The sequence below is a fragment of the Dama dama genome, chromosome 5 (assembly GCF_033118175.1).
Source record: "Dama dama isolate Ldn47 chromosome 5, ASM3311817v1, whole genome shotgun sequence".
Classification (NCBI taxonomy): Eukaryota; Metazoa; Chordata; class Mammalia; order Artiodactyla; family Cervidae; genus Dama; species Dama dama.
Window position 1 is genome coordinate 121,771,795 of NC_083685.1, and position 11,009 is coordinate 121,782,803.

The window sequence follows — 11,009 nt, forward strand, 5'->3', positions numbered from 1 at the left end:
CCCACTAAAGCCTGGTGCTCCCTCACTGCCCCTCCCTCCTCCTCCCACCCACGCTGACCTTTGAGGCTGCATGGAAGTACCCACCCTTCTCCCCAGGGAGGTACAGGGAGGGAGTATCTGGCACCCAAGACTCCCTGGGGTTCTTTTCTTCTCACCCCACCCCTGCTTTTCTATCCTGGAAACAACAGAAGTAGAACCTCTCTACATCTGCAAGCTTAGATCTTAAATCCACAGACTTACTGACTTTCCAAAGTGCTGAGCTGGTGTGACCACACAATGCTTCACCCTTGTTAGACAAGAACCAGCCACTAGTGAGTCCTTGGAGGCCCCCAGGCCAGGCCTGCCGAATCTGTCCTGTCCACCCCCGCCCCTTCTCTGGGGCCACTGATGCAGGGCTCCTGGATCAGAGCATGCCTGGGGAGCCAAAGCTGGACCAGGTGATGCAAGGGGGCATTGAACTGCTCTCACCTCCTCCCAGCTGGGCATCAAGGCCCAGCCTAACTGTCCCGCATGCCCCCAACAGCAGGGGCCACTTCCCCCAACCGCTGTGACCCCACAGCACCCCAGATCTTCAGGCTCTGATCCCCATGAAAAGGAGAGCAAAGAGAGACTGGGTTTCCAGGGGTACCAGCTTTGGCTCTGAGGCCGTCTTTTGTGGGGGCTCCCAGAGCCCCATTTCTAGGCAACATGGGTCTCCCCTAATTTGGACTTTGAGTAAAAGAGTGGATGGGATCCACATTCTTGCATCCAGCTGTGGGAATGTGGGCACATCACATGAACTCTCTGAACTTGAGTGCCAGCAACCAGGACACTGGTTCTACTTCCCGGAGCTGGCTCCTTCACCCCCACCCTCTAGGCCCTGGACTTCCCACTGGGATCCTCACCCTCAGCAGTGGGTCACTGGCATGGCCCCGAGACCCCCACATTCAGCATGGAGCCTGGCCAACAGCAGCCTCGTGGTCTTTGAAGATAATAAATTAATAAACAAGGGCCCCTCCCTGACGCTCAGCAAATATTGCCAGAATGAAGGCACGTCAGTACCAATATGAACGCATGTCAGAGTACACAGACCATAAAAGAGGCCGTGACAAGTGCTGATGGAGCGATAAGATTAGATCCCAGACGTAGAGGCCAGCCCAGCAGGTCACTGCGGGGTGCACAGGGTGGAGTCTGAGAACATTCTCGCTGCTCTCTGGAATCCTCTGTGTACCGAGAGACCTTTGGTTCCAATCCAATATCTCTCGCTGTGTGACTGGGCAAATTGCTCAGCTTCTCTGAGCCTCATTCTGCTCACCTGTAGAATGTGGACAGTAACAATACCCACCTCTCACACTTGTTTCAAATTCAATGAAAAGCATGAAGTCCCATAGATCATGTCCCACGTGCCTGGCCTGTTAGAGGCCCTCAGACTACAGCCATGTCATTGTGTCTGCCTCACCTCACGTGGAGAGCACAGCTGCAGGAGAGGCTGAGTGGCTTGTTCCCCTGTCCTCAGTTCTGCTGCCCTGCGCAAGCCCCCTGTTACCCATGACACCATTTCTGGGCTTCACCCACCAAGGTCTCAAAGGTCTCAATGCCTGCCCCACGGCAAAGTCCAGCACACTGCCTTGTGGGCCCAGCTCTCTGTCTACTGTTTGTCTAGCCTTCATGGCATCCTATAGGCAGGCAGGTCCCAGACCATTTCACAGATGAGTAGACAGGCCCAGAGAGCTGTGGAACATGCTAAAGTCACTTGGCCTGACTGGGGCCAGCCCAGAGGGAATGGGGTGGGGGTGGGGAGTGTGAACACAGAGGGCCAAAGGGATGGCTGTCCCCAAGATGGGAAGGCCACCTGGACCTGACCACAGCGTAGGGCTGCTGCAGACTCATGCTCAGCCCTGTTGGTTGGGGCGGACCGCTGGGATGTTCAGGTCTCCTACTCCAAGGCAGCACTGGTGCCTGGACCCCCATGGGCCCTGCTCTGGGTGAAGGAGTGAGGGTCCCAGGAAGCAGAGACCATCTACAGCACAGATCAGCCTCTGCTGGCTGCAACCCAGGGCCGGGCAACTAGCAAAGGCTTCCCACAGTCTCACAGGATTTGTATCTTTCACAGGCTTTGATTTCACCTGAGGGACAGGTATGTCAGAGCATTTTGACAGCGGTGGTTTGGTCTTACCAGGTGGTGGCAGGAGAATGGGGGTTCCTGGAGCTCCACGGAAGGGTGAGATTGTCAGAGAGGAGCACCTCCTCAGGAAGGTCTCATATCCCTGGGGGAGGACCAGAGAAGCTGGGCCAAGGCCTCTGACCTGGGGGACGGACTCAGTGACACGGGGGGTGACAGGGTTGCTGGTCAGGAGCTACCATGCTGGGGGAGGGGCACTGGGGTCCTAAATTTAGGAGGCTAGTATTGACCTAAAACAATAAAATAGCTGGGAATTTTAGCAGCAAAATGGGTTTCTTTGAGAATAGCAAAGAATTGCAATTTGGGACATGTTGTCCATGGCAAACCACAGGCAAATCAGGAGAACAAAGCAGGGGCACTTTCTTTTATAGAGGAGAAAGGGAGTTGGGAGGGGCTGTTATAACCAAAAGAGCTCATTGGAGGAAACTAGGAGTTGGAAGTGTTGTGGCTTTTCATTGGCTGAGTTGTGGCAACCTCTCAATGGCTGGGTTGTTGCCAGGCTGAGAGAAATTCTTCTTTCTCTTGCTGGATAGAAAAGTAGTAACCTTCTTGATGGAGATGTGAGATATTCTCTTCCTGTTGGGTCTGCAACTGATACTGAATGGTAGACTATGAGAGCTCCTGCTCTGGCCTCCCAGTTCCTTTTTTTTTTTTTTTTCCAAATTTTTTTGGCCACACCTTGAGGCTTGCGGGATCTTAGTTCCCTGACCAGGCATTGAACCTGTGCCCTTGACAGTGAAAGGCTGAGTCCTAACCCCTGGACTGCCAGGGAATTCCCCCAATTTCATTTTAAATGAACCTTCTGTTTATTACATTTCACACATAGAGCTGAGGAATGATGTCACAAGGCTTGACTGGAAGTGCTGTCTCTGCCCCTCTTCAACCTCTCTACGCGCAGTGGAGGCCTCCCACGCTGTGGCAGTTGTCCGGGGACCCCAGCTGCTTCCCACTTCCAAAGGGAGGTATGTGCCTGCCAGGGGAGAGTCAAGAGCCTGGCACGACGTGATGGCAATAGCACAAGATTCAGAATAAGGGAGGCCCTGAATTTCTGGGCCACACTGGTTAGTTAGTCTATATGATGACGGGCTTAGGCTGAAGTGAATGCTTTGGGAGCCCCCAGATGGAACAGGCATCAGCCAGGCACCTTCTGTTATTCCTCCTAGTGGTCATACAGGGTAGGGCTATTATTATCCCCATTTTTTCCATTAGGAAACTGAGGCACAGAGAGGTTCAGCGACCTGCCTGAGGTCACAGCTGCTAGTGACCAGTGCTGGATCACTGCAATTCCTCTTGCCCTCATCTTCTGCCCTCTAGGTTGCTAATGCCCATGGGAGGATGACAACTCAAGGACAGGTGTCCCAGGGAAAGACTGGCCAAAATCAGCTCCTGGAATGGGGGAGGGGTGGCTCTCACCAGAAAGCAATGAGCAGGAAGGGAGCATGGCCCGCCTCTGTAACCTGGCCTGGGCCTCACGGATACCATTAGACAAAGTCCCGAGGGAGAGAATGCACAAATTGGAAATGACCTAGGATGCTCAAGGAGGAGTTGGTCCTCCCCACAAATCTGAAGGCACAGGCTTACAGGATAAACGAGAGGCAGTGTAGTGGGGTTCAGATCCCAATCTGTGTGCTTCGACTGCCTGCCCATCCAAGTTAGGAGGGAGCTGCCACCTTCCACACAGCATGGGTGTGAGGGATGAGATGTGCCAAGACGTGTCCGACTCTGTGCAACCCCATTGACTGTAGCCTGCCAGGCTCCTCTGTCTATGGGATTCTTCAGTCAAGAATACTGGAATGGGTTGCCATTTCCTCCTCCAGGAAATCTTCCTGACCCAGGGATCGAACCTGCAACTCTTAGGTCTCCTGCATTGGCAGGTGGGTTCTTTACCACTAGCACCACCTGGGAAGCCCTGAGAAATGAGATAATGGAGGTAAATACAACAGGTGCCTGGCACCAGGCAGGCCCTCAATGGTCCAAAGCTGCTTTAAAGAATTTCTACAAAACCCTCAGAGAAGAAGCGAGCTCTCTGATGTCCTGGTCCTCCTGGGAATGGGGGGGAAGGTGGAGGGGGATGATTGAACTAGGCCCCCCTTCCTGTTGTCAAGGGGCTGGTCAGCCTGAGGCCTGGGGGCCTCCTGGAGGGGCTGCTCCCTGTTCTCAGCTATCTCTCAGCCTTGAACTTTCTATTCTGTTTCGCAATCCGCTCAGAAAGCGGCATTTCTAAACTCCCTTCTTATCACCGGGAAACTTCTGACACAACAATAGTCGATTGTACTGCTCTCCTGGGTGCGGCTAAATTCCTGGACCCCACCATCCTCACCGTGCCCCCCCCTCCAAGACGCACACCTTTTTTTTTTTTTTGGTAGCTTTGGAACTATAATGATGCCATTGTGATTGGTGTGTTCAGGTGACTGTGTGACCCTTGAGTTTAGAAGCATGAAAGAGGGGTGGGGGCTGGGGAGAAAGGAACAGAGGAAGAGAGGGGACCTGGAGGCAACCAGTGAGACAATCTAGGGAAATCTTCTGAGAGCCACGAAAGGACATTATCTTGCATCAGTCACCTGGAGATAGCAGAGCCTGGACTGGCTGGATTCGAAAATATGTACTTACTTGTCAAAATACCAATTTTTTTCAGTTATTATAATTTTCTCCTTCTCCTTGAGCCCAGCCAGTAGGACTCAGCTGCATAGAGTTGATACAGATTCATCTGAACAGAAACTAATAACAGGCCATCAGATAACAACCCTTGGTTGGCCACATGCTGCCATGGGGAGTGAGTCAGTCCCAGCCCCTGGCCTGCATAGCTCTGTGGCCCTGGGGACACCACTTTCCAGAGCTCAAGGTCTGTAAATAGAGCAGGTGGGGAGCCCTTGGATCATGGATAGGTGCTGGCCACTGGCAGGAGCCCCAGGACTAGGACTCACACTCCTGCCTCCAGTTCACTAGCCTGCACCCCAAGGAGACACCCCCACCCAGAGCGCAGGTGCCATCTGCTACCACCTCAGCCCAGGGGACTTCCTGCCTCACCCGGGCTCCCAAGAAAACCCCCGGAGGCATTTCTTAGAATGTTCGGCAGTTGCTACACATTCAGAAGGACTTGGCAGGGGCCCAGTAGCCGGAACAGAGAAGCAGATTGAATTTTGAGACCTGGAAGCCAGGTGCACTGCAGGGAGACTGGCAGGGCCAGTATGGTGCCCACATGGACACTAGGACCTGTCACATTGTGGGAAGCTCAGGAACCCTAACTTCCTGCGAACCCCCCAGGGCCTCTATCTGCAAAGTAGCACCTCCAGGTCTAACCCTTCCTTGGCTGGTTGGTCCAAGGAAACAGGTAAACGGTGAGTTGGCATTCAACACCGTGAGTGAGCTCACAGAAGGAAGTCATCATCTTTGCTAAAGAAACAAATATGCTTAAAGACATTGGTATTTGCTCTGTTCCGAGTATTTCACTAGCTTTGTCTACTCAGCCTTCCCCTCAGGATGACTGGGAAAGAGACGCTTGCCCACGGCAAGGCCCTGGTGAGTTGCCTGGCCAGTTTCATGGCAGGGGCTGAATAGGCATCTGGCTGACTCCAGGGACACATCACCAGGGCTCATGCATCCCAGGCTTTATTTCTGCCCTAAGACCCCTTCTCATCCTGGGTGAGGCTCCCCAAAGCCTGTGGGACAAAACTTGGACATCAGAAGAGAGACCTAGCTCAGAGTCATCTTCTCAAGTGGCTGGACTGCCCTGCCCAGCAGAGGGCCTTCAAGGGTTTGGGCTCCTGATAGATGTGGCGTTGGAGAGCAGAGAAGAAAGAGTAGCCAGGTTGGGAGGGGCTCACAATTGGGAGGAACCCACGTTAGGGACATTCGGAGATCACTGCAGTGGGGGCTATGAGCAGTCTTCACAGGTGTGCCTGTCTCTCCTGGAGAGAGGAGACATGGCTTGTTCTTCCCTGGGCAGGGCGGGCAATTTAATCGCAGAAAGGATTTTCAGATGTCCTGTGAGGGGGGTCATGAGCTCTCTGTCATTGTGCCATGCAAGCGAGCCTGGAGAGGGCACTGGGTAGCAGGCTTGGGGGTCAACCAAATGACCTCTGAAGTCCTGAGAAAAGGCCAAAGGTTCTGAGAGCTTAGCTCAGAGCTGGGGCCGAGGGACAAGGGAACGGGCTCAAGTCAAGGAAGGATCAGGGGTTACGGGAGCCTCCAGGAACCCGAGGGATGTTGGATTTGTTTGTGCATGGGTCCTATCTGACAGGGAGCCAGGCCCACACACACTCTGTGTGCTATAAACAGAGCCCTGAGCCATAGGGCAGAGCCACGGGGTAGGACCACATGAGAGGGACAGAGGCCATGGCAGTTGGGAGGAGCCGTCTGAGCAGGTGAGGTCAGCCAGGAGGGCTTCCTGGGAGAGGTGACTCTCTTGCTGGGCAGGAAGGACATCTTTGAGTCTCTCGTGCTGTCATACTTTTCCCAGGAGAGCAGAGGCAGGCCACCCGGCCTCTTGCCAAATAAGTGGCAGAAAAACCTAAGCCGTTAAAGAAAATCAAATTATTGATGCTTACATGACACAAAACCAAGCATTTTAAAGTGTACAGTTCAGTGGCATTTAGCACATCCATTATGTTGGGCAACCGTTCCTTCTATCTAGTTCCTCAACATTTTCATCACCCCAGGAAACACATGCCCATTGACCAGTTCCTCCTCATGCCTCTTCTCACAGCACCTGGCAACCATCAATCTGCCTTCCACACCCACAGATTTGCCATTCTGGATATTTCATATCCTAAGCCATTTTTAAAAGAGCAAAAAAACAGATAGTTGGGATCTGGTCCCTCTGCATGTTTCTAGCTGTGTGGTCTTGAGCATAAAATTTTGTCTTCCTCTGCCTCAGTTTCCTTATCTGAAAAATGGGCATAAGAGTGTCTCATAAAAAGGTTGTCGTGGGCAAAAAGGGGTCATCTGGGCAGTGTGTTGAGTGCAGGTCTGCCCCTGGAAGCCTGGGTGCATTTTAGGTGCTGTTGCCACGGGCATCAGATGTTAGGATGGTGCGGGACAGGACAGTTGGGGGGGTAGAAGGGCAAAGCCGGAAACAGCAGATGTGTTTTCCACTGGGCAAGGCTCGTGTGTGTCCCCTGGACAGGTTCCAGACCTGTTTCCAGTCTGCATCTACTTCTGTGATATTGGGCCTTAGTTTTCCCATCTGGAATGGCAGGGCCTCACAGAGGGTGGAGCCTGGCATGATGCTGAGTGTTGGGAGATACTCAGGAAGGAATATTCTGTCCACGGGCAGGGTTGCAGTGGGGACCAGAGTGGTCTCGAGAGGAAAGACCTGGACTGGGCGACAGCAGGCAGGTGCCCAAGGCAACAGTGATGGGGGTTGAGAGCAGGCAGCCAGGGCCCTGGCTCCTCTGGCGTGTCCTCTGGAGCCGAGCTTTTGAACAAGTGGCTGGATACTTCCTGTCCTGGCTCCCCTTACAGGCGATCCATCAGCTCAGCTGTTACTGTCTGGGCCAGCGAGTGGCCATAAATGCGCCCGCCACCTCCCATCGGCCCCCACCCCCCCGCAAGTGGGCCAGGTTTTATGTTGTAAGAACACTGTGGGGCGTCTCAAACACACCGCTAATGACAGGCATCATGAAGCAATAAAAGTGATGGGGCTGGGAGGGGGCTGGCGGGAAGGGCGGGGGGCCGCCAGTCCCCGGCTCCCCTGGCGGTGGTGGCAGGAGCTCTAGGAGAATTGATTAGTCTTGGACGTGCTGACCTTTTTGTTCTTGAAAAATTGCTTTTGAGCAGCTGAGGCAATAAAAGTAAATTGATTCAGAGAGTACGAGGATGAAATTTGCGTTAGGCAGGGAGGGGCAGATAAACGCCTCTTGACGTCAGCACTCCTCCCCACCCCCCAGCCCCAGCCCCTGGGCAATACAAGAGCAGAACCTGAGGAGCCTGGCAAGGTGGTGCTGGGGGCCGCGGGGCCTGGCACACACTCAGCAGAGGTCACCAAATGTCTGGACAGAGAAATGAAACTGATAATGAAGAAGAGAGGGCTGGAGATGAAACGAAGTCGGACTGTGGGGAGGGGAAGGAGGCAGAAAAGAGAAAAACACCAAGGGGAAACAGCTAGGGGAATTCAGACTAGACAAGAAGAAGGCAATGAGGACCCAGAAGGGAGCCAGGGAAAGGAGAGAGGGGATGAGACTAGCCCAGGCTCTCCTGAACACTGCCTGTGCCTGACTGTCTCATTGAATCCCCACAAAGCCTTATATTTGTCCCCATTTTATAGAATGAGGAAACTGAGGCCCAGGGAGTTCATGTCACCTATTCAAGGTCACTCAGCAGGAAAGTGGTAAAGCCCAGATAAACCCCTCTGAGGCCAGGCAGGGGGATCCCAAGGGTGGACCCGTTACTGAGTCATTGTCAACACCAAGGAGGCCCCCATTGCAGGGTGGTGGGCTGGGCATCAGTTGTCCTGTGTGCGCCTCGTTTATTTCTTCACCGGGAGCCTTGGGGAAATGGCATGAGTCCGTGTTCGTGAAATCCAGAGCTGGTTGCCCAAGATGAGCTGGGGAACTGACCTCAGTAGCTGGCTAAGAAGACATATTTGATATCTGCAGTAGCCCAAACCACCACCCACCAGGGTATCTCCACCTTCATGAGCCACGATCCTGGATTTGGGTTTGGGGGTTTGAGATATGGGATCCTGTGACTTTTGGGTTGGAGTGTGCAGCTTCAAATGGTGACTAAACACCAAATCAGGCCCGTGCAGTAAGTGGTTGACGTCTCTCTAAAATGCAGGCACGCCACGGGGTGAAAAAACCTAAACACTGTCCAGACTTTGTGAGTGATCTTGTCCTCAGGCTGCCCTCTGCCCCCAGCCGGCCCCAGAGGGACCAGCCCCCAGCTGAACGTCATCTCAGACGTTCTGGATTCCACACCCTGACATGACTCTCCCACCCGTGGGCACCGCACCCTGCTAGTGTCTTCTCTGTCTATGTCTCACCACGCACTCACACCTGCGACCTTCGCCCTCCTCGCCCAGCCTCGGGAGAGGGCCAGGAGGCTTTGCTGCCTCGATATCCCCGGAGGGAAGGGGCTTGCCAGAGCCTCCGCGAGGTCTGGTTTTCCAGCCTCCCTGGATGCCAGCACGGGACAGTCCAAGTGCCCCAGCCCCCACGCGCAGCTCCAGCGAGAGGCGGCCGGGGTCCGGAGTTGGCCGTGCGGGTTCGCGCTGCGGATCCCAGGAGGAAGGAACTGCGCGGAACCTCGGAACCGCGGGGCGCCCCTCCCCCTCCCCCTCCGGGCTCCCGGGGGGCGGCGGGCCTGGGGCTCACGGGTTGCCGGGCGACCGCCGTTGCCAGTGGAGACGCGCACGCACACTTCCCCTTGGGCTGCAGACAGAACGCAGGCTGCGGCTGGGCGGTGGGTGCCTGCGCTGCGGGGCGCGCGGAGGAGGCTGCAAGGAGGAATAGCGCGGGGGATCCTCCAACCCTCATGGTTCGGGGGTGGAGGGCGACCTCTGGCCCCCATTACCTAGTCGGAGGCGGGAGGACCGCAGGACACCCACCCCAGCATCTCCTGGCCTGGGTGCCAAGCCTCCCCACGCCCACCGGCCCTGAACGAGCGCAGGAGAAAAAGCGGCACTGACTCCATTCATGCTTCCCAACCCGACTGCCATCCGCCTGGCAGTTTGCCTGCAAAGGTCCCAGGAGGATGGAAAGGGAGATTTGTCACGGGAGATGGGTTATTTCCTTACAGGGAAACTCTGAGTGACGGGGAAACTTACCTGAGGTTTTAACTGCTAGCGATATGACGGGCTGTGCTAGGATTCGAACCCAGACTCCTCACGCTGCCAACTTTGTTCTGAAGCTTGTGGGTGACCGTGGGCTGCGCTCTCGCCCTCTCTGGTTGCCCTCTTCCTGCTGTAAAAAGAGGTGGTTCCTGGATACGGGAGTGCAGCCTAGGGTGCAGGCTAGGGCTTGGCGCTGGGCCTGGAAGCCACTGGCCCCGCCTCCCTCCCGAGTGGTCCTAACACTGCCAGCGCATGAATAAGGCCTGGCAAAGCGCCGGGGAGGGTGTGCAGAGGTCAGCCGAGAGGGCTGTGCAGGCAGCCTGCTTGGGACTTCATGCCAGGTGCAGCCAGGCGATTCTGCCTGGGCACAGCCTGTTTCACTTCCTCTGGAGCAGGGGGGCAGCCCGGAGCGAGTGGTGTGGGCTGGAAACGGGGGACCCAGCCAGCCACGTGCTGGAGCTGAGAGCCGGGAACTTACTGAGGTCAGGTTTTCACCACTAGCCCCCTCCCCCTGAAGACCAGTCTAGGGGAGCTGGCAGAAGTTGCCATGGGAGGTCCCCTCCAGTGTCTGGACTGGTGGTCCAGCCTGTGGCATCCAGGGCTAGGCTCCACAGCAAGATTCTTGCATGGCTAAGTTCTAAAAGACTGCAGGAATCTGTGCCCACAAATATGGCTAAAGGCCTACCAAGTGTCTAGTCTATGATTATTCATTCATCAAGATTCACTCAGCATTATTCAGTCATCTAAGTGCTATTGTGATCAAATGCAAATTCCTCTGAAAGTGTTTTGGACTTCAGAGTAGCCTTGTTCGATATTCAATGGGCCATCCCAAGCAGTTCAGTGACTATAACATTGAAAGGGTTCCTTTCTGGGGAAAAGGGATCACTGGTCACTTGGATAATGTACCCACCACCACCCAAATTTTGTCTCTCTCCCCAGGACCTGAGGCTGATGGAAAAGGAAAGCCTGCTCTGCAGGGCTGTCCCTGTGGTGGCCCGTGAGCTGTCCACTCAGCACGTGTCCTGGCTGTGCTGGAGAGTGGGCAGGAATGCTAACTACACAGGCCAACTTGCTCTG

The 11,009-nt window shown here is 54.9% G+C and overlaps 1 long non-coding RNA gene across 1 annotated transcript; it reads right to left on the minus strand.

The window, feature by feature from the left end:
* Positions 1-2,482: 2,482 nt before the first annotated feature.
* LOC133057732 (uncharacterized) lies at positions 2,483-10,113 on the minus strand. Its single transcript, XR_009693074.1, has 3 exons — positions 9,927-10,113; positions 9,475-9,596; positions 2,483-6,671 (listed from the first exon to the last, which is right to left on the minus strand). It is a non-coding gene; the product is annotated as an uncharacterized LOC133057732 (long non-coding RNA).
* Between the last annotated feature and the right edge of the window lie 896 nt (positions 10,114-11,009).